This window comes from Channa argus, unplaced genomic scaffold (genome assembly GCF_033026475.1).
Source record: "Channa argus isolate prfri unplaced genomic scaffold, Channa argus male v1.0 Contig009, whole genome shotgun sequence".
In the NCBI taxonomy this organism is placed as follows: Eukaryota; Metazoa; Chordata; class Actinopteri; order Anabantiformes; family Channidae; genus Channa; species Channa argus.
The window spans coordinates 71,480-93,524 of NW_027125228.1; the positions used below are offsets into that span (position 1 = coordinate 71,480).

At 41.4% G+C, this 22,045-nt stretch overlaps 21 pseudogenes; all 21 read left to right on the forward strand.

Annotated features, from left to right (window-relative positions):
* Window positions 1-57: 57 nt before the first annotated feature.
* LOC137110102 (5S ribosomal RNA) lies at window positions 58-176 on the forward strand (annotated as a pseudogene).
* A 1,834-nt stretch (window positions 177-2,010) lies between these two features.
* On the forward strand, window positions 2,011-2,129 carry LOC137110263 (5S ribosomal RNA; annotated as a pseudogene).
* Window positions 2,130-2,986: 857 nt separating this feature from the next.
* On the forward strand, window positions 2,987-3,105 carry LOC137110228 (5S ribosomal RNA; annotated as a pseudogene).
* A 1,834-nt stretch (window positions 3,106-4,939) lies between these two features.
* On the forward strand, window positions 4,940-5,058 carry LOC137110264 (5S ribosomal RNA; annotated as a pseudogene).
* Window positions 5,059-5,926: 868 nt separating this feature from the next.
* LOC137110394 (5S ribosomal RNA) lies at window positions 5,927-6,045 on the forward strand (annotated as a pseudogene).
* Window positions 6,046-6,912: 867 nt separating this feature from the next.
* LOC137110114 (5S ribosomal RNA) lies at window positions 6,913-7,031 on the forward strand (annotated as a pseudogene).
* Window positions 7,032-7,899: 868 nt separating this feature from the next.
* Window positions 7,900-8,018, forward strand: LOC137110368 (5S ribosomal RNA; annotated as a pseudogene).
* Window positions 8,019-8,886: 868 nt separating this feature from the next.
* On the forward strand, window positions 8,887-9,005 carry LOC137110396 (5S ribosomal RNA; annotated as a pseudogene).
* Window positions 9,006-9,871: 866 nt separating this feature from the next.
* Window positions 9,872-9,990, forward strand: LOC137110201 (5S ribosomal RNA; annotated as a pseudogene).
* An 857-nt stretch (window positions 9,991-10,847) lies between these two features.
* Window positions 10,848-10,966, forward strand: LOC137110397 (5S ribosomal RNA; annotated as a pseudogene).
* Window positions 10,967-11,833: 867 nt separating this feature from the next.
* LOC137110125 (5S ribosomal RNA) lies at window positions 11,834-11,952 on the forward strand (annotated as a pseudogene).
* An 868-nt stretch (window positions 11,953-12,820) lies between these two features.
* Window positions 12,821-12,939, forward strand: LOC137110369 (5S ribosomal RNA; annotated as a pseudogene).
* An 868-nt stretch (window positions 12,940-13,807) lies between these two features.
* Window positions 13,808-13,926, forward strand: LOC137110137 (5S ribosomal RNA; annotated as a pseudogene).
* An 868-nt stretch (window positions 13,927-14,794) lies between these two features.
* On the forward strand, window positions 14,795-14,913 carry LOC137110149 (5S ribosomal RNA; annotated as a pseudogene).
* An 868-nt stretch (window positions 14,914-15,781) lies between these two features.
* LOC137110398 (5S ribosomal RNA) lies at window positions 15,782-15,900 on the forward strand (annotated as a pseudogene).
* Window positions 15,901-16,767: 867 nt separating this feature from the next.
* Window positions 16,768-16,886, forward strand: LOC137110601 (5S ribosomal RNA; annotated as a pseudogene).
* An 857-nt stretch (window positions 16,887-17,743) lies between these two features.
* On the forward strand, window positions 17,744-17,862 carry LOC137110632 (5S ribosomal RNA; annotated as a pseudogene).
* Window positions 17,863-18,729: 867 nt separating this feature from the next.
* On the forward strand, window positions 18,730-18,848 carry LOC137110399 (5S ribosomal RNA; annotated as a pseudogene).
* Window positions 18,849-19,705: 857 nt separating this feature from the next.
* LOC137110400 (5S ribosomal RNA) lies at window positions 19,706-19,824 on the forward strand (annotated as a pseudogene).
* An 867-nt stretch (window positions 19,825-20,691) lies between these two features.
* LOC137110793 (5S ribosomal RNA) lies at window positions 20,692-20,810 on the forward strand (annotated as a pseudogene).
* An 858-nt stretch (window positions 20,811-21,668) lies between these two features.
* On the forward strand, window positions 21,669-21,787 carry LOC137111307 (5S ribosomal RNA; annotated as a pseudogene).
* Window positions 21,788-22,045: the final 258 nt, after the last annotated feature.

Sequence of the window (22,045 nt, forward strand, 5' to 3'; positions counted from 1 at the left end):
GTGTCATGCATTCTGCTTCTCCAGCGTTTTTAAGAGCTGTTGATGATATCAAATGCAGCTTACGGCCACACCGCTCTCTAAGCGCCCGATCTCGTCCGATCTCGGCAGCCAAATAGAGCCGGGCCTGGTTAGTACTTGGTAGGAAGACCGCCTGGGAATACCAGGTGCTGTAAGCTTTTTTGCTTGGGTTTACGGGCAGCACAAGCTGGTGTTACTGCCTATTTATTCATAGAAATTGTTCTATATTTTCATCAAATTTTGTTCTTTCATTGCTGTTTTGCTACTTTATTGGTTTGCCAACCATCGTGCTTCATTACTAGTAGACCATGTTACGGTCCTGGCCATATGTGTTGTTTTTATTTTCTTGTTCTTATAGGTGCCCTGCCTGATTGGCTGGATTGGGGGGCAGTACAGGAAGCTGATTGGTCCATCCTACACTTCCTGGAGTTTTAAAAGTATGGTTCCCAACAGCTAGCGAGGCTCTTTCTGGCATCAGCACCTGTTTGCTGTTCTTGGTTTCCAAACCTTATTTAGCATTTTTGAATTGTTAGGTTTTGTGCCGTGGTTTTGTTTATAAATTGTATATTTTGTAAATAGTATTAAATCTGTAGGGGTGGACTGCCATTTTTCTTTTGATTGTTTTCTCTTGTTTTCACATTAGGGAGTTAGGGTTAGCGACTGTCTTTTGGTTTGTTTCTTTCTATCAGGCTAGCTAGCACTTTCTGTGGGAAATGGCTTATTTTGTTTATTATGTTGGCCTTGGTTCGCCCTGAGTTGTAGTGTCATGTTTTGTTTGACACTTTCTTTCGTTTAAAATAAATATCATTCTGTTGGAACATCTCAATCCTGGATTTTGGTTTGGGGATCGGAGAGGGAACATGCAAATTTATCTTTGTATGTTTCACCCTGACCCCCTTGACAGGGGCGTAACAGACCAGTACAGTTATAGTACTTTGTACTTTGCCACATTTATCTTTTTCTTAGCAAGTGTCATGCATTCTGCTTCTCTAGCGTTTTTAAGAGCTGTTGATGATGTCAAATGCATGTTACGGCCACACCGCTCTCTAAGCGTCCGATCTCGGCAGCCAAATAGGGCCGGGCCTGGTTAGTACTTGGTAGGAAGACCGCCTGGGAATACCAGGTGCTGTAAGCTTTTTTGCTTGGGTTTACGGGCAGCTCAAGCTGGTGTTACTGCCTATTTATTCATAGAAATTGTTCTATATTTTCATCAAATTTTGTTCTTTCATTGCTGTTTTGCTACTTTATTGGTTTGTCAACCATCGTGCTTCATTACTAGTAGACCATGTTACGGTCATGGCCATATGTGTTGTTTTTATTTTCTTGTTCTTATAGGTGCCCTGCCTGATTGGCCGGATTTGGGGGAAGTACAGGAAGCTGATTGGTCCATCCTACACTTCCTGGAGTTTTAAAAGTACGGTTCCCAACAGCTAGCGAGGCTCTTTCTGGCAGCAGCACCTGTTTGCTGTTCTTAGTTTCCAAATCTTATTTAGCATTTTTGAATTGTTAGGTTTTGTGCCGTGGTTTTGTTTATAAATTGTATATTTTGTAAATAGTATTAAATCTGTAGGGGTGGACTGCCATTTTCTTTGGACTGTTTTCACATTAGGGAGTTAGGGTTAGCGACTATCTTTTGGTTTGTTTATTTCTATCAGGCTAGCTAGCACTTTCTGTGGGAAATGGCTTATTTTGTTTATTATGTTGGCCTTGGTTCGCCCTGAGTTGTAGTGTCATGTTTTGTTTGACACTTTCTTTCGTTTAAAATAAATATCATTCTGTTGGAACATCTCGATTCTGGATTTTGGTTTGGGGATCGGAGAGGGAACATGCTAATTTATCTTTGTATGTTGCACCCTGACCCCCTAGACAGGGGCGTAACAGACCAGTACAGTTATAGTACTTTGTACTTTGCCACATTTATCTTTATCTTAGCAAGTGTCATGCATTCTGCTTCTCCAGCGTTTTTAAGAGCTGTTGATGATGTCAAATGCAGCTTACGGCCACACCGCTCTCTGAGCGCCCGATCTCGTCCGATCTCGGCAGCCAAATAGGGCCGGACCTGGTTAGTACTTGGTAGGAAGACCGCCTGGGAATACCAGGTGCTGTAAGCTTTTTTGCTTGGGTTTACGGGCAGCACAAGCTGGTGTTACTGCCTATTTATTCATAGAAATTGTTCTATATTTTCATCAAATTTTGTTCTTTCATTGCTGTTTTGCTACTTTATTGGTTTGTCAACCATCGTGCTTCATTACTAGTAGACCATGTTACGGTCCTGGCCATATGTGTTGTTTTTATTTTCTTGTTCTTATAGGTGCCCTGCCTGATTGGCCGGATTTGGGGGAAGTACAGGAAGCTGATTGGTCCATCCTACACTTCCTGGAGTTTTAAAAGTATGGTTCCCAACAGCTAGCGAGGCTCTTTCTGGCATCAGCACCTGTTTGCTGTTCTTGGTTTCCAAACCTTATTTAGCATTTTTGAATTGTTAGGTTTTGTGCCGTGGTTTTGTTTATAAATTGTATATTTTGTAAATAGTATTAAATCTGTAGGGGTGAACTGCCATTTTCTTTGGACTGTTTTCACATTAGGGAGTTAGGGTTAGCGACTGTCTTTTGGTTTGTTTATTTCTATCAGGCTAGCTAGCACTCTCTGTGGGAAATGGCTTATTTTGTTTATTATGTTGGCCTTGGTTCGCCCTGAGTTGTAGTGTCATGTTTTGTTTGACACTTTCTTTCGTTTAAAATAAATATCATTCTGTTGGAACATCTCGATCCTGGATTTTGGTTTGGGGATCGGAGAGGGAACATGCTAATTTATCTTTGTATGTGGCACCCTGACCCCCTAGACAGGGGCGTAACAGACCAGTACAGTTATAGTACTTTGTACTTTGCCACATTTATCTTCTTCTTAGCAAGTGTCATGCATTCTGCTTCTCCAGCGTTTTTAAGAGCTGTTGATGATGTCAAATGCAGCTTACGGCCACACCGCTCTCTAAGCGCCCGATCTCGTCCGATCTCGGCAGCCAAATAGAGCCGGGCCTGGTTAGTACTTGGTAGGAAGACCGCCTGGGAATACCAGGTGCAGTAAGCTTTTTTGCTTGGGTTTACGGGCAGCACAAGCTGGTGTTACTGCCTATTTATTCATAGAAATTGTTCTATATTTTCATCAAATTTTGTTCTTTCATTGCTGTTTTGCTACTTTATTGGTTTGCCAACCATCGTGCTTCATTACTAGTAGACCATGTTACGGTCCTGGCCATATGTGTTGTTTTTATTTTCTTGTTCTTATAGGTGCCCTGCCTGATTGGCTGGATTGGGGGGCAGTACAGGAAGCTGATTGGTCCATCCTACACTTCCTGGAGGTTTAAAAGTATGGTTCCCAACAGCTAGCGAGGCTCTTTCTGGCATCAGCACCTGTTTGCTGTTCTTGGTTTCCAAACCTTATTTAGCATTTTTGAATTGTTAGGTTTTGTGCCGTGGTTTTGTTTATAAATTGTATATTTTGTAAATAGTATTAAATCTGTAGGGGTGGACTGCCATTTTTCTTTTGATTGTTTTCTCTTGTTTTCACATTAGGGAGTTAGGGTTAGCGACTGTCTTTTGGTTTGTTTCTTTCTATCAGGCTAGCTAGCACTTTCTGTGGGAAATGGCTTATTTTGTTTATTATGTTGGCCTTGGTTCGCCCTGAGTTGTAGTGTCATGTTTTGTTTGACACTTTCTTTCGTTTAAAATAAATATCATTCTGTTGGAACATCTCAATCCTGGATTTTGGTTTGGGGATCGGAGAGGGAACATGCAAATTTATCTTTGTATGTTTCACCCTGACCCCCTTGACAGGGGCGTAACAGACCAGTACAGTTATAGTACTTTGTACTTTGCCACATTTATCTTTTTCTTAGCAAGTGTCATGCATTCTGCTTCTCTAGCGTTTTTAAGAGCTGTTGATGATGTCAAATGCATGTTACGGCCACACCGCTCTCTAAGCGTCCGATCTCGGCAGCCAAATAGGGCCGGGCCTGGTTAGTACTTGGTAGGAAGACCGCCTGGGAATACCAGGTGCTGTAAGCTTTTTTGCTTGGGTTTACGGGCAGCTCAAGCTGGTGTTACTGCCTATTTATTCATAGAAATTGTTCTATATTTTCATCAAATTTTGTTCTTTCATTGCTGTTTTGCTACTTTATTGGTTTGTCAACCATCGTGCTTCATTACTAGTAGACCATGTTACGGTCATGGCCATATGTGTTGTTTTTATTTTCTTGTTCTTATAGGTGCCCTGCCTGATTGGCCGGATTTGGGGGAAGTACAGGAAGCTGATTGGTCCATCCTACACTTCCTGGAGTTTTAAAAGTACGGTTCCCAACAGCTAGCGAGGCTCTTTCTGGCAGCAGCACCTGTTTGCTGTTCTTAGTTTCCAAATCTTATTTAGCATTTTTGAATTGTTAGGTTTTGTGCCGTGGTTTTGTTTATAAATTGTATATTTTGTAAATAGTATTAAATCTGTAGGGGTGGACTGCCATTTTCTTTGGACTGTTTTCACATTAGGGAGTTAGGGTTAGCGACTATCTTTTGGTTTGTTTATTTCTATCAGGCTAGCTAGCACTTTCTGTGGGAAATGGCTTATTTTGTTTATTATGTTGGCCTTGGTTCGCCCTGAGTTGTAGTGTCATGTTTTGTTTGACACTTTCTTTCGTTTAAAATAAATATCATTCTGTTGGAACATCTCGATTCTGGATTTTGGTTTGGGGATCGGAGAGGGAACATGCTAATTTATCTTTGTATGTTGCACCCTGACCCCCTAGACAGGGGCGTAACAGACCAGTACAGTTATAGTACTTTGTACTTTGCCACATTTATCTTTATCTTAGCAAGTGTCATGCATTCTGCTTCTCCAGCGTTTTTAAGAGCTGTTGATGATGTCAAATGCAGCTTACGGCCACACCGCTCTCTGAGCGCCCGATCTCGTCCGATCTCGGCAGCCAAATAGGGCCGGACCTGGTTAGTACTTGGTAGGAAGACCGCCTGGGAATACCAGGTGCTGTAAGCTTTTTTGCTTGGGTTTACGGGCAGCACAAGCTGGTGTTACTGCCTATTTATTCATAAAAATTGTTCTATATTTTCATCAAATTTTGTTCTTTCATTGCTGTTTTGCTACTTTATTGGTTTGTCAACCATCGTGCTTCATTACTAGTAGACCATGTTACGGTCCTGGCCATATGTGTTGTTTTTATTTTCTTGTTCTTATAGGTGCCCTGCCTGATTGGCCGGATTTGGGGGAAGTACAGGAAGCTGATTGGTCCATCCTACACTTCCTGGAGTTTTAAAAGTATGGTTCCCAACAGCTAGCGAGGCTCTTTCTGGCATCAGCACCTGTTTGCTGTTCTTGGTTTCCAAACCTTATTTAGCATTTTTGAATTGTTAGGTTTTGTGCCGTGGTTTTGTTTATAAATTGTATATTTTGTAAATAGTATTAAATCTGTAGGGGTGGACTGCCATTTTTCTTTTGATTGTTTTCTCTTGTTTTCACATTAGGGAGTTAGGGTTAGCGACTGTCTTTTGGTTTGTTTCTTTCTATCAGGCTAGCTAGCACTTTCTGTGGGAAATGGCTTATTTTGTTTATTATGTTGGCCTTGGTTCGCCCTGAGTTGTAGTGTCATGTTTTGTTTGACACTTTCTTTCGTTTAAAATAAATATCATTCTGTTGGAACATCTCAATCCTGGATTTTGGTTTGGGGATCGGAGAGGGAACATGCAAATTTATCTTTGTATGTTTCACCCTGACCCCCTAGACAGGGGCGTAACAGACCAGTACAGTTATAGTACTTTGTACTTTGCCACATTTATCTTCTTCTTAGCAAGTGTCATGCATTCTGCTTCTCTAGCGTTTTTAAGAGCTGTTGATGATGTCAAATGCATGTTACGGCCACACCGCTCTCTAAGCGCCCGATCTCGTCCGATCTCGGCAGCCAAATAGGGCCGGGCCTGGTTAGTACTTGGTAGGAAGACCGCCTGGGAATACCAGGTGCTGTAAGCTTTTTTGCTTGGGTTTACGGGCAGCTCAAGCTGGTGTTACTGCCTATTTATTCATAGAAATTGTTCTATATTTTCATCAAATTTTGTTCTTTCATTGCTGTTTTGCTACTTTATTGGTTTGTCAACCATCGTGCTTCATTACTAGTAGACCATGTTACGGTCATGGCCATATGTGTTGTTTTTATTTTCTTGTTCTTATAGGTGCCCTGCCTGATTGGCCGGATTTGGGGGAAGTACAGGAAGCTGATTGGTCCATCCTACACTTCCTGGAGTTTTAAAAGTACGGTTCCCAACAGCTAGCGAGGCTCTTTCTGGCAGCAGCACCTGTTTGCTGTTCTTGGTTTCCAAATCTTATTTAGCATTTTTGAATTGTTAGGTTTTGTGCCGTGGTTTTGTTTATAAATTGTATATTTTGTAAATAGTATTAAATCTGTAGGGGTGGACTGCCATTTTCTTTTGATTGTTTTCTCTTGTTTTCACATTAGGGAGTTAGGGTTAGCGACTATCTTTTGGTTTGTTTATTTCTATCAGGCTAGCTAGCACTTTCTGTGGGAAATGGCTTATTTTGTTTATTATGTTGGCCTTGGTTCGCCCTGAGTTGTAGTGTCATGTTTTGTTTGACACTTTCTTTCGTTTAAAATAAATATCATTCTGTTGGAACATCTCAATCCTGGATTTTGGTTTGAGGATCGGAGAGGGAACATGCAAATTTATCTTTGTATGTTTCACCCTGACCCCCTAGACAGGGGCGTAACAGACCAGTACAGTTATAGTACTTTGTACTTTGCCACATTTATCTTCTTCTTAGCAAGTGTCATGCATTCTGCTTCTCTAGCGTTTTTAAGAGCTGTTGATAATGTCAAATGCAGCTTACGGCCACACCGCTCTCTAAGCGCCCGATCTCGTCCGATCTCGGCAGCCAAATAGAGCCGGGCCTGGTTAGTACTTGGTAGGAAGACCGCCTGGGAATACCAGGTGCTGTAAGCTTTTTTGCTTGGGTTTACGGGCAGCTCAAGCTGGTGTTACTGCCTATTTATTCATAGAAATTGTTCTATATTTTCATCAAATTTTGTTCTTTCATTGCTGTTTTGCTACTTTATTGGTTTGTCAACCATCGTGCTTCATTACTAGTAGACCATGTTACGGTCATGGCCATATGTGTTGTTTTTATTTTCTTGTTCTTATAGGTGCCCTGCCTGATTGGCTGGATTTGGGGGAAGTACAGGAAGCTGATTGGTCCATCCTACACTTCCTGGAGTTTTAAAAGTACGGTTCCCAACAGCTAGCGAGGCTCTTTCTGGCAGCAGCACCTGTTTGCTGTTCTTAGTTTCCAAATCTTATTTAGCATTTTTGAATTGTTAGGTTTTGTGCCGTGGTTTTGTTTATAAATTGTATATTTTGTAAATAGTATTAAATCTGTAGGGGTGGACTGCCATTTTTCTTTTGATTGTTTTCTCTTGTTTTCACATTAGGGAGTTAGGGTTAGCGACTATTATTTGGTTTGTTTATTTCTATCAGGCTAGCTAGCACTTTCTGTGGGAAATGGCTTATTTTGTTTATTATGTTGGCCTTGGTTCGCCCTGAGTTGTAGTGTCATGTTTTGTTTGACACTTTCTTTCGTTTAAAATAAATATCATTCTGTTGGAACATCTCGATTCTGGATTTTGGTTTGGGGATCGGAGAGGGAACATGCTAATTTATCTTTGTATGTTGCACCCTGACCCCCTAGACAGGGGCGTAACAGACCAGTACAGTTATAGTACTTTGTACTTTGCCACATTTATCTTCTTCTTAGCAAGTGTCATGCATTCTTCTTCTCCAGCGTTTTTAAGAGCTGTTGATGATGTCAAATGCAGCTTACGGCCACACCGCTCTCTGAGCGCCCGATCTCGTCCGATCTCGGCAGCCAAATAGGGCTGGGCCTGGTTAGTACTTGGTAGGAAGACCGCCTGGGAATACCAAGTGCTGTAAGCTTTTTTGCTTGGGTTTACGGGCAGCACAAGCTGGTGTTACTGCCTATTTATTCATAGAAATTGTTCTATATTTTAATCAAATTTTGTTCTTTCATTGCTGTTTTGCTACTTTATTGGTTTGTCAACCATCGTGCTTCATTACTAGTAGACCATGTTACGGTCCTGGCCATATGTGTTGTTTTTATTTTCTTGTTCTTATAGGTGCCCTGCCTGATTGGCCGGATTTGGGGGAAGTACAGGAAGCTGATTGGTCCATCCTACACTTCCTGGAGTTTTAAAAGTACGGTTCCCAACAGCTAGCGAGGCTCTTTCTGGCAGCAGCACCTGTTTGCTGTTCTTGGTTTCCAAACCTTATTTAGCATTTTTGAATTGTTAGGTTTTGTGCCGTGGTTTTGTTTATAAATTGTATATTTTGTAAATAGTATTAAATCTGTAGGGGTGGACTGCCATTTTTCTTTTGATTGTTTTCTCTTGTTTTCGCATTAGGGAGTTAGGGTTAGCGACTGTCTTTTGGTTTGTTTCTTTCTATCAGGCTAGCTAGCACTTTCTGTGGGAAATGGCTTATTTTGTTTATTATGTTGGCCTTGGTTCGCCCTGAGTTGTAGTGTCATGTTTTGTTTGACACTTTCTTTCGTTTAAAATAAATATCATTCTGTTGGAACATCTCAATCCTGGATTTTGGTTTGGGGATCGGAGAGGGAACATGCAAATTTATCTTTGTATGTTTCACCCTGACCCCCTAGACAGGGGCGTAACAGACCAGTACAGTTATAGTACTTTGTACTTTGCCACATTTATCTTCTTCTTAGCAAGTGTCATGCATTCTGCTTCTCTAGCGTTTTTAAGAGCTGTTGATGATATCAAATGCATGTTACGGCCACACCGCTCTCTAAGCGCCCGATCTCGTCCGATCTCGGCAGCCAAATAGGGCCGGGCCTGGTTAGTACTTGGTAGGAAGACCGCCTGGGAATACCAGGTGCTGTAAGCTTTTTTGCTTGGGTTTACGGGCAGCTCAAGCTGGTGTTACTGCCTATTTATTCATAGAAATTGTTCTATATTTTCATCAAATTTTGTTCTTTCATTGCTGTTTTGCTACTTTATTGGTTTGTCAACCATCGTGCTTCATTACTAGTAGACCATGTTACGGTCCTGGCCATATGTGTTGTTTTTATTTTCTTGTTCTTATAGGTGCCCTGCCTGATTGGCCGGATTTGGGGGAAGTACAGGAAGCTGATTGGTCCATCCTACACTTCCTGGAGTTTTAAAAGTACGGTTCCCAACAGCTAGCGAGGCTCTTTCTGGCAGCAGCACCTGTTTGCTGTTCTTGGTTTCCAAATCTTATTTAGCATTTTTGAATTGTTAGGTTTTGTGCCGTGGTTTTGTTTATAAATTGTATATTTTGTAAATAGTATTAAATCTGTAGGGGTGGACTGCCATTTTCTTTTGATTGTTTTCTCTTGTTTTCACATTAGGGAGTTAGGGTTAGCGACTATCTTTTGGTTTGTTTATTTCTATCAGGCTAGCTAGCACTTTCTGTGGGAAATGGCTTATTTTGTTTATTATGTTGGCCTTGGTTCGCCCTGAGTTGTAGTGTCATGTTTTGTTTGACACTTTCTTTCGTTTAAAATAAATATCATTCTGTTGGAACATCTCAATCCTGGATTTTGGTTTGAGGATCGGAGAGGGAACATGCAAATTTATCTTTGTATGTTTCACCCTGACCCCTAGACAGGGGCGTAACAGACCAGTACAGTTATAGTACTTTGTACTTTGCCACATTTATCTTCTTCTTAGCAAGTGTCATGCATTCTGCTTCTCTAGCGTTTTTAAGAGCTGTTGATAATGTCAAATGCAGCTTACGGCCACACCGCTCTCTAAGCGCCCGATCTCGTCCGATCTCGGCAGCCAAATAGAACCGGGCCTGGTTAGTACTTGGTAGGAAGACCGCCTGGGAATACCAGGTGCTGTAAGCTTTTTTGCTTGGGTTTACGGGCAGCTCAAGCTGGTGTTACTGCCTATTTATTCATAGAAATTGTTCTATATTTTCATCAAATTTTGTTCTTTCATTGCTGTTTTGCTACTTTATTCGTTTGTCAACCATCGTGCTTCATTACTAGTAGACCATGTTACGGTCATGGCCATATGTGTTGTTTTTATTTTCTTGTTCTTATAGGTGCCCTGCCTGATTGGCCGGATTTGGGGGAAGTACAGGAAGCTGATTGGTCCATCCTACACTTCCTGGAGTTTTAAAAGTACGGTTCCCAACAGCTAGCGAGGCTCTTTCTGGCAGCAGCACCTGTTTGCTGTTCTTGGTTTCCAAATCTTATTTAGCATTTTTGAATCGTTAGGTTTTGTGCCGTGGTTTTGTTTATAAATTGTATATTTTGTAAATAGTATTAAATCTGTAGGGGTGAACTGCCATTTTCTTTGGACTGTTTTCACATTAGGGAGTTAGGGTTAGCGACTGTCTTTTGGTTTGTTTCTTTCTATCAGGCTAGCTAGCACTTTCTGTGGGAAATGGCTTATTTTGTTTATTATGTTGGCCTTGGTTCGCCCTGAGTTGTAGTGTCATGTTTTGTTTGACACTTTCTTTCGTTTAAAATAAATATCATTCTGTTGGAACATCTCAATCCTGGATTTTGGTTTGGGGATCGGAGAAGGAACATACAAATTTATCTTTGTATGTTTCACCCTGACCCCCTAGACAGGGGCGTAACAGACCAGTACAGTTATAGTACTTTGTACTTTGCCACATTTATCTTCTTCTTAGCAAGTGTCATGCATTCTGCTTCTCTAGCGTTTTTAAGAGCTGTTGATGATGTCAAATGCATGTTACGGCCACACCGCTCTCTAAGCGCCCGATCTCGTCCGATCTCGGCAGCCAAATAGGGCCGGGCCTGGTTAGTACTTGGTAGGAAGACCGCCTGGGAATACCAGGTGCTGTAAGCTTTTTTGCTTGGGTTTACGGGCAGCTCAAGCTGGTGTTACTGCCTATTTATTCATAGAAATTGTTCTATATTTTCATCAAATTTTGTTCTTTCATTGCTGTTTTGCTACTTTATTGGTTTGTCAACCATCGTGCTTCATTACTAGTAGACCATGTTACGGTCATGGCCATATGTGTTGTTTTTATTTTCTTGTTCTTATAGGTGCCCTGCCTGATTGGCCGGATTTGGGGGAAGTACAGGAAGCTGATTGGTCCATCCTACACTTCCTGGAGTTTTAAAAGTACGGTTCCCAACAGCTAGCGAGGCTCTTTCTGGCAGCAGCACCTGTTTGCTGTTCTTGGTTTCCAAATCTTATTTAGCATTTTTGAATTGTTAGGTTTTGTGCCGTGGTTTTGTTTATAAATTGTATATTTTGTAAATAGTATTAAATCTGTAGGGGTGGACTGCCATTTTCTTTTGATTGTTTTCTCTTGTTTTCACATTAGGGAGTTAGGGTTAGCGACTATCTTTTGGTTTGTTTATTTCTATCAGGCTAGCTAGCACTTTCTGTGGGAAATGGCTTATTTTGTTTATTATGTTGGCCTTGGTTCGCCCTGAGTTGTAGTGTCATGTTTTGTTTGACACTTTCTTTCGTTTAAAATAAATATCATTCTGTTGGAACATCTCAATCCTGGATTTTGGTTTGAGGATCGGAGAGGGAACATGCAAATTTATCTTTGTATGTTTCACCCTGACCCCCTAGACAGGGGCGTAACAGACCAGTACAGTTATAGTACTTTGTACTTTGCCACATTTATCTTCTTCTTAGCAAGTGTCATGCATTCTGCTTCTCTAGCGTTTTTAAGAGCTGTTGATAATGTCAAATGCAGCTTACGGCCACACCGCTCTCTAAGCGCCCGATCTCGTCCGATCTCGGCAGCCAAATAGAGCCGGGCCTGGTTAGTACTTGGTAGGAAGACCGCCTGGGAATACCAGGTGCTGTAAGCTTTTTTGCTTGGGTTTACGGGCAGCTCAAGCTGGTGTTACTGCCTATTTATTCATAGAAATTGTTCTATATTTTCATCAAATTTTGTTCTTTCATTGCTGTTTTGCTACTTTATTGGTTTGTCAACCATCGTGCTTCATTACTAGTAGACCATGTTACGGTCATGGCCATATGTGTTGTTTTTATTTTCTTGTTCTTATAGGTGCCCTGCCTGATTGGCTGGATTTGGGGGAAGTACAGGAAGCTGATTGGTCCATCCTACACTTCCTGGAGTTTTAAAAGTACGGTTCCCAACAGCTAGCGAGGCTCTTTCTGGCAGCAGCACCTGTTTGCTGTTCTTAGTTTCCAAATCTTATTTAGCATTTTTGAATTGTTAGGTTTTGTGCCGTGGTTTTGTTTATAAATTGTATATTTTGTAAATAGTATTAAATCTGTAGGGGTGGACTGCCATTTTTCTTTTGATTGTTTTCTCTTGTTTTCACATTAGGGAGTTAGGGTTAGCGACTATTATTTGGTTTGTTTATTTCTATCAGGCTAGCTAGCACTTTCTGTGGGAAATGGCTTATTTTGTTTATTATGTTGGCCTTGGTTCGCCCTGAGTTGTAGTGTCATGTTTTGTTTGACACTTTCTTTCGTTTAAAATAAATATCATTCTGTTGGAACATCTCGATTCTGGATTTTGGTTTGGGGATCGGAGAGGGAACATGCTAATTTATCTTTGTATGTTGCACCCTGACCCCCTAGACAGGGGCGTAACAGACCAGTACAGTTATAGTACTTTGTACTTTGCCACATTTATCTTCTTCTTAGCAAGTGTCATGCATTCTTCTTCTCCAGCGTTTTTAAGAGCTGTTGATGATGTCAAATGCAGCTTACGGCCACACCGCTCTCTGAGCGCCCGATCTCGTCCGATCTCGGCAGCCAAATAGGGCTGGGCCTGGTTAGTACTTGGTAGGAAGACCGCCTGGGAATACCAAGTGCTGTAAGCTTTTTTGCTTGGGTTTACGGGCAGCACAAGCTGGTGTTACTGCCTATTTATTCATAGAAATTGTTCTATATTTTAATCAAATTTTGTTCTTTCATTGCTGTTTTGCTACTTTATTGGTTTGTCAACCATCGTGCTTCATTACTAGTAGACCATGTTACGGTCCTGGCCATATGTGTTGTTTTTATTTTCTTGTTCTTATAGGTGCCCTGCCTGATTGGCCGGATTTGGGGGAAGTACAGGAAGCTGATTGGTCCATCCTACACTTCCTGGAGTTTTAAAAGTACGGTTCCCAACAGCTAGCGAGGCTCTTTCTGGCAGCAGCACCTGTTTGCTGTTCTTGGTTTCCAAACCTTATTTAGCATTTTTGAATTGTTAGGTTTTGTGCCGTGGTTTTGTTTATAAATTGTATATTTTGTAAATAGTATTAAATCTGTAGGGGTGGACTGCCATTTTTCTTTTGATTGTTTTCTCTTGTTTTCGCATTAGGGAGTTAGGGTTAGCGACTGTCTTTTGGTTTGTTTCTTTCTATCAGGCTAGCTAGCACTTTCTGTGGGAAATGGCTTATTTTGTTTATTATGTTGGCCTTGGTTCGCCCTGAGTTGTAGTGTCATGTTTTGTTTGACACTTTCTTTCGTTTAAAATAAATATCATTCTGTTGGAACATGTCGATCCTGGATTTTGGTTTGGGAATCGGAGAGGGAACATGCAAATTTATCTTTGTATGTTTCACCCTGACCCCCTAGACAGGGGCGTAACAGACCAGTACAGTTATAGTACTTTGTACTTTGCCACATTTATCTTCTTCTTAGCAAGTGTCATGCATTCTGCTTCTCCAGCGTTTTTAAGAGCTGTTGATGATATCAAATGCAGCTTACGGCCACACCGCTCTCTAAGCGCCCGATCTCGTCCGATCTCGGCAGCCAAATAGAGCCGGGCCTGGTTAGTACTTGGTAGGAAGACCGCCTGGGAATACCAGGTGCTGTAAGCTTTTTTGCTTGGGTTTACGGGCAGCACAAGCTGGTGTTACTGCCTATTTATTCATAGAAATTGTTCTATATTTTCATCAAATTTTGTTCTTTCATTGCTGTTTTGCTACTTTATTGGTTTGCCAACCATCGTGCTTCATTACTAGTAGACCATGTTACGGTCCTGGCCATATGTGTTGCTTTTATTTTCTTGTTCTTATAGGTGCCCTGCCTGATTGGCTGGATTGGGGGGCAGTACAGGAAGCTGATTGGTCCATCCTACACTTCCTGGAGTTTTAAAAGTATGGTTCCCAACAGCTAGCGAGGCTCTTTCTGGCATCAGCACCTGTTTGCTGTTCTTGGTTTCCAAACCTTATTTAGCATTTTTGAATTGTTAGGTTTTGTGCCGTGGTTTTGTTTATAAATTGTATATTTTGTAAATAGTATTAAATCTGTAGGGGTGGACTGCCATTTTTCTTTTGATTGTTTTCTCTTGTTTTCACATTAGGGAGTTAGGGTTAGCGACTGTCTTTTGGTTTGTTTCTTTCTATCAGGCTAGCTAGCACTTTCTGTGGGAAATGGCTTATTTTGTTTATTATGTTGGCCTTGGTTCGCCCTGAGTTGTAGTGTCATGTTTTGTTTGACACTTTCTTTCGTTTAAAATAAATATCATTCTGTTGGAACATCTCAATCCTGGATTTTGGTTTGGGGATCGGAGAGGGAACATGCAAATTTATCTTTGTATGTTTCACCCTGACCCCCTAGACAGGGGCGTAACAGACCAGTACAGTTATAGTACTTTGTACTTTGCCACATTTATCTTCTTCTTAGCAAGTGTCATGCATTCTGCTTCTCCAGCGTTTTTAAGAGCTGTTGATGATATCAAATGCAGCTTACGGCCACACCGCTCTCTAAGCGCCCGATCTCGTCCGATCTCGGCAGCCAAATAGAGCCGGGCCTGGTTAGTACTTGGTAGGAAGACCGCCTGGGAATACCAGGTGCTGTAAGCTTTTTTGCTTGGGTTTACGGGCAGCACAAGCTGGTGTTACTGCCTATTTATTCATAGAAATTGTTCTATATTTTCATCAAATTTTGTTCTTTCATTGCTGTTTTGCTACTTTATTGGTTTGCCAACCATCGTGCTTCATTACTAGTAGACCATGTTACGGTCCTGGCCATATGTGTTGCTTTTATTTTCTTGTTCTTATAGGTGCCCTGCCTGATTGGCTGGATTGGGGGGCAGTACAGGAAGCTGATTGGTCCATCCTACACTTCCTGGAGTTTTAAAAGTATGGTTCCCAACAGCTAGCGAGGCTCTTTCTGGCATCAGCACCTGTTTGCTGTTCTTGGTTTCCAAACCTTATTTAGCATTTTTGAATTGTTAGGTTTTGTGCCGTGGTTTTGTTTATAAATTGTATATTTTGTAAATAGTATTAAATCTGTAGGGGTGGACTGCCATTTTTCTTTTGATTGTTTTCTCTTGTTTTCACATTAGGGAGTTAGGGTTAGCGACTGTCTTTTGGTTTGTTTCTTTCTATCAGGCTAGCTAGCACTTTCTGTGGGAAATGGCTTATTTTGTTTATTATGTTGGCCTTGGTTCGCCCTGAGTTGTAGTGTCATGTTTTGTTTGACACTTTCTTTCGTTTAAAATAAATATCATTCTGTTGGAACATCTCAATCCTGGATTTTGGTTTGGGGATCGGAGAGGGAACATGCAAATTTATCTTTGTATGTTTCACCCTGACCCCCTAGACAGGGGCGTAACAGACCAGTACAGTTATAGTACTTTGTACTTTGCCACATTTATCTTCTTCTTAGCAAGTGTCATGCATTCTGCTTCTCTAGCGTTTTTAAGAGCTGTTGATGATGTCAAATGCATGTTACGGCCACACCGCTCTCTAAGCGCCCGATCTCGTCCGATCTCGGCAGCCAAATAGGGCCGGGCCTGGTTAGTACTTGGTAGGAAGACCGCCTGGGAATACCAGGTGCTGTAAGCTTTTTTGCTTGGGTTTACGGGCAGCTCAAGCTGGTGTTACTGCCTATTTATTCATAGAAATTGTTCTATATTTTCATCAAATTTTGTTCTTTCATTGCTGTTTTGCTACTTTATTGGTTTGTCAACCATCGTGCTTCATTACTAGTAGACCATGTTACGGTCCTGGCCATATGTGTTGTTTTTATTTTCTTGTTCTTATAGGTGCCCTGCCTGATTGGCCGGATTTGGGGGAAGTACAGGAAGCTGATTGGTCCATCCTACACTTCCTGGAGTTTTAAAAGTACGGTTCCCAACAGCTAGCGAGGCTCTTTCTGGCAGCAGCACCTGTTTGCTGTTCTTGGTTTCCAAATCTTATTTAGCATTTTTGAATTGTTAGGTTTTGTGCCGTGGTTTTGTTTATAAATTGTATATTTTGTAAATAGTATTAAATCTGTAGGGGTGGACTGCCATTTTCTTTTGATTGTTTTCTCTTGTTTTCACATTAGGGAGTTAGGGTTAGCGACTATCTTTTGGTTTGTTTATTTCTATCAGGCTAGCTAGCACTTTCTGTGGGAAATGGCTTATTTTGTTTATTATGTTGGCCTTGGTTCGCCCTGAGTTGTAGTGTCATGTTTTGTTTGACACTTTCTTTCGTTTAAAATAAATATCATTCTGTTGGAACATCTCGATTCTGGATTTTGGTTTGGGGATCGGAGAGGGAACATGCTAATTTATCTTTGTATGTTGCACCCTGACCCCCTAGACAGGGGCGTAACAGACCAGTACAGTTATAGTACTTTGTACTTTGCCACATTTATCTTCTTCTTAGCAAGTGTCATGCATTCTGCTTCTCCAGCGTTTTTAAGAGCTGTTGATGATGTCAAATGCAGCTTACGGCCACACCGCTCTCTGAGCGCCCGATCTCGTCCGATCTCAGCAGCCAAATAGGGCCGGGCCTGGTTAGTACTTGGTAGGAAGACCGCCTGGGAATACCAGGTGCTGTAAGCTTTTTTGCTTGGGTTTACGGGCAGCTCAAGCTGGTGTTACTGCCTATTTATTCATAGAAATTGTTCTATATTTTCATCAAATTTTGTTCTTTCATTGCTGTTTTGCTACTTTATTGGTTTGTCAACCATCGTGCTTCATTACTAGTAGACCATGTTACGGTCATGGCCATATGTGTTGTTTTTATTTTCTTGTTCTTATAGGTGCCCTGCCTGATTGGCTGGATTTGGGGGCAGTACCGGAAGCTGAGTGGTCCATCCTACACTTCCTGGAGTTTTAAAAGTACGGTTCCCAACAGCTAGCGAGGCTCTTTCTGGCATCAGCACCTGTTTGCTGTTCTTTGTTTCCAAACCTTATTTAGTATTTCTGAATTGTTAGGTTTTGTGCCGTGGTTTTGTTTATAAATTGTATATTTTGTAAATAGTATTAAATCTGTAGGGGTGAACTACCATTTTCTTTGGACTGTTTTCACATTAGGGAGTTAGGGTTAGCGACTGTCTTTTGGTTTGTTTATTTCTATTAGGCTAGCTAGCACTTTCTGTGGGAAATGGCTTATTTTGTTTATTATGTTGGCCTTGGTTCGCCCTGAGTTGTAGTGTCATGTTTTGTTTGACACTTTCTTTCGTTTAAAATAAATATCATTCTGTTGGAACATCTCGATCCTGGATTTTGGTTTGGGGATCCGAGAGGGAACATGCTAATTTATCTTTGTATGTTGCACCCTGACCCCCTAGACAGGGGCGTAACAGACCAGTACAGTTATAGTGCTTTGTACTTTGCCACATTTATCTTCTTCTTAGCAAGTGTCATGCATTCTGCTTCTCCAGCGTTTTTGAGAGCTGTTGATGATGTCAAATGCAGCTTATGGCCACACTGCTCTCTAAGCGCCCGATCCCGTCCGATCTCGGCAGCCAAATAGGGCCGGGCCTTGTTAGTACTTGGTAGGAAGACCGCCTGGGAATACCAGGTGCTGTAAGCTTCTTTGCTTGGGTTTACGGGCAGCACAAGCTGGTGTTACTGCCTATTTATTCATAGAAATTGTTCTATATTTTCATCAAATTTTGTTCTTTCATTGCTGTTTTGCTACTTTATTGGTTTGTCAACCATCGTGCTTCATTACTAGTAGACCATGTTACGGTCCTGGCCATATGTGTTGTTTTTATTTTCTTGTTCTTATAGGTGCCGTGCCTGATTGGCCGGATTTGGGGGAAGTACAGGAAGCTGATTGGTCCATCCTACACTTCCTGGAGTTTTAAATGTACGGTTCCCAACAGCTAGCGAGGCTCTTTCTGGCAGCAGCACCTGTTTGCTGTTCTTGGTTTCCAAATCTTATTTAGCATTTTTGAATTGTTAGGTTTTGTGCCGTGGTTTTGTTTATAAATTGTATATTTTGTAAATAGTATTAAATCTGTAGGGGTGGACTGCCATTTTCTTTTGATTGTTTTCTCTTGTTTTCACATTAGGGAGTTAGGGTTAGCGACTATCTTTTGGTTTGTTTATTTCTATCAGGCTAGCTAGCACTTTCTGTGGGAAATGGCTTATTTTGTTTATTATGTTGGCCTTGGTTCGCCCTGAGTTGTAGTGTCATGTTTTGTTTGACACTTTCTTTCGTTTAAAATAAATATCATTCTGTTGGAACATCTCGATCCTGGATTTTGGTTTGGGGATCGGAGAGGGAACATGCTAATTTATCTTTGTATGTTGCACCCTGACCCCCTAGAAAGGGGCGTAACAGACCAGTACAGTTATAGTACTTTGTACTTTGACACATTTATCTTCTTCTTAGCAAGTGTCATGCATTCTGCTTCTCCAGCGTTTTTAAGAGCTGTTGATGATATCAAATGCATGTTACGGCCACACCGCTCTCTAAGCGCCCGATCTCGTCCGATCTCGGCAGCCAAATAGGGCCGGGCCTGGTTAGTACTTGGTAGGAAGACCGCCTGGGAATACCAGGTGCTGTAAGCTTTTTTGCTTGGGTTTACGGGCAGCTCAAGCTGGTGTTACTGCCTATTTATTCATAGAAATTGTTCTATATTTTCATCAAATTTTGTTCTTTCATTGCTGTTTTGCTACTTTATTGGTTTGTCAACCATCGTGCTTCATTACTAGTAGACCATGTTACGGTCCTGGCCATATGTGTTGTTTTTATTTTCTTGTTCTTATAGGTGCCCTGCCTGATTGGCCGGATTTGGGGGAAGTACAGGATGCTGATTGGTCCATCCTACACTTCCTGGAGTTTTAAATGTACGGTTCCCAACAGCTAGCGAGGCTCTTTCTGGCAGCAGCACCTGTTTGCTGTTCTTGGTTTCCAAATCTTATTTAGCATTTTTGCATTGTTAGGTTTTGTGCCGTGGTTTTGTTTATAAATTGTATATTTTGTAAATAGTATTAAATTTGTAGGGGTGAACTGCCATTTTCTTTGGACTGTTTTCACATTAGGGAGTTAGGGTTAGCGACTGTCTTTTGGTTTGTTTTTTTCTATCAGGCTAGCTAGCACTTTCTGTGGGAAATGGCTTATTTTGTTTATTATGTTGGCCTTGGTTCGCCCTGAGTTGTAGTGTCATGTTTTGTTTGACACTTTCTTTCGTTTAAAATAAATATCATTCTGTTGGAACATCTCGATCCTGGATTTTGGTTTGGGGATCGGAGAGGGAACATGCTAATTTATCTTTGTATGTTGCACCCTGACCCCCTAGAAAGGGGCGTAACAGACCAGTACAGTTATAGTAGTTTGTACTTTGCCACATTTATCTTCTTCTTAGCAAGTGTCATGCATTCTGCTTCTCTAGCGTTTTTAAGAGCTGTTGATGATGTCAAATGCATGTTACGGCCACACCGCTCTCTAAGCGCCCGATCTCGTCCGATCTCGGCAGCCAAATAGGGCCGGGCCTGGTTAGTACTTGGTAGGAAGACCGCCTGGGAATACCAGGTGCTGTAAGCTTTTTTGCTTGGGTTTACGGGCAGCTCAAGCTGGTGTTACTGCCTATTTATTCATAGAAATTGTTCTATATTTTCATCAAATTTTGTTCTTTCATTGCTGTTTTGCTACTTGATTGGTTTGTCAACCATCGTGCTTCATTACTAGTAGACCATGTTACGGTCCTGGCCATATGTGTTGTTTTTATTTTCTTGTTCTTATAGGTGCCCTGCCTGATTGGCCGGATTTGGGGGAAGTACAGGAAGCTGATTGGTCCATCCTACACTTCCTGGAGTTTTAAAAGTACGGTTCCCAACAGCTAGCGAGGCTCTTTCTGGCAGCAGCAACTGTTTGCTGTTCTTGGTTTCCAAATCTTATTTAGCATTTTTGAATTGTTAGGTTTTGTGCCGTGGTTTTGTTTATAAATTGTATATTTTGTAAATAGTATTAAATTTGTAGGGGTGGACTGCCATTTTCTTTTGATTGTTTTCTCTTGTTTTCACATTAGGGAGTTAGGGTTAGCGACTATCTTTTGGTTTGTTTATTTCTATCAGGCTAGCTAGCACTTTCTGTGGGAAATGGCTTATTTTGTTTATTATGTTGGCCTTGGTTCGCCCTGAGTTGTAGTATCATGTTTTGTTTGACACTTTCTTTCGTTTAAAATAAATATCATTCTGTTGGAACATCTCAATCCTGGATTTTGGTTTGAGGATCGGAGAGGGAACATGCAAATTTATCTTTGTATGTTTCACCCTGACCCCCTAGACAGGGGCGTAACAGACCAGTACAGTTATAGTACTTTGTACTTTGCCACATTTATCTTCTTCTTAGCAAGTGTCATGCATTCTGCTTCTCTAGCGTTTTTAAGAGCTGTTGATGATGTCAAATGCATGTTACGGCCACACCGCTCTCTAAGCGCCCGATCTCGTCCGATCTTGGCAGCCAAATAGGGCCGGGCCTGGTTAGTACTTGGTAGGAAGACCGCCTGGGAATACCAGGTGCTGTAAGCTTTTTTTGCTTGGGTTTACGGGCAGCTCAAGCTGGTGTTACTGCCTATTTATTCATAGAAATTGTTCTATATTTTCATAAAATTTTGTTCTTTCATTGCTGTTTTGCTACTTTATTGGTTTGTCAACCATCGTGCTTCATTACTAGTAGACCATGTTACGGTCCTGGCCATATGTGTTGTTTTTATTTTCTTGTTCTTATAGGTGCCCTGCCTGATTGGCCGGATTTGGGGGAAGTACAGGAAGCTGATTGGTCCATCCTACACTTCCTGGAGTTTTAAAAGTACGGTTCCCAACAGCTAGCGAGGCTCTTTATGGCAGCAGCACCTGTTTGCTGTTCTTGGTTTCCAAATCTTATTTAGCATTTTTGAATCGTTAGGTTTTGTGCCGTGGTTTTGTTTATAAATTGTATATTTTGTAAATAGTATTAAATCTGTAGGGGTGAACTGCCATTTTCTTTGAACTGTTTTCACATTAGGGAGTTAGGGTTAGCGACTGTCTTTTGGTTTGTTTCTTTCTATCAGGCTAGCTAGCACTTTCTGTGGGAAATTGCTTATTTTGTTTATTATGTTGGCCTTGGTTCGCCCTGAGTTGTAGTGTCATGTTTTGTTTGACACTTTCTTTCGTTTAAAATAAATATCATTCTGTTGGAACATCTCGATCCTGGATTTTGGTTTGGGGATCGGAGAGGGAACATGCTAATTTATCTTTGTATGTTGCACCCTGACCCCCTAGACAGGGGCGTAACAGACCAGTACAGTTATAGTACTTTGTACTTTGCCACATTTATCTTCTTCTTAGCAAGTGTCATGCATTCTGCTTCTCCAGCGTTTTTAAGAGCTGTTGATGATATCAAATGCAGCTTACGGCCACACCGCTCTCTAAACGCCCGATCTCGTCCGATCTCGGCAGCCAAATAGAGCCGGGCCTGGTTAGTACTTGGTAGGAAGACCGCCTGGGAATACCAGGTGCTGTAAGCTTTTTTGCTTGGGTTTACGGGCAGCACAAGCTGGTGTTACTGCCTATTTATTCGTAGAAATTGTTCTATATTTTCATCAAATTTTGTTCTTTCATTGCTGTTTTGCTACTTTATTGGTTTGCCGACCATCGTGCTTCATTACTAGTAGACCATGTTACGGTCCTGGCCATATGTGTTGTTTTTATTTTCTTGTTCTTATAGGTGCCCTGCCTGATTGGCCGGATTGGGGGGCAGTACAGGAAGCTGATTGGTCCATCCT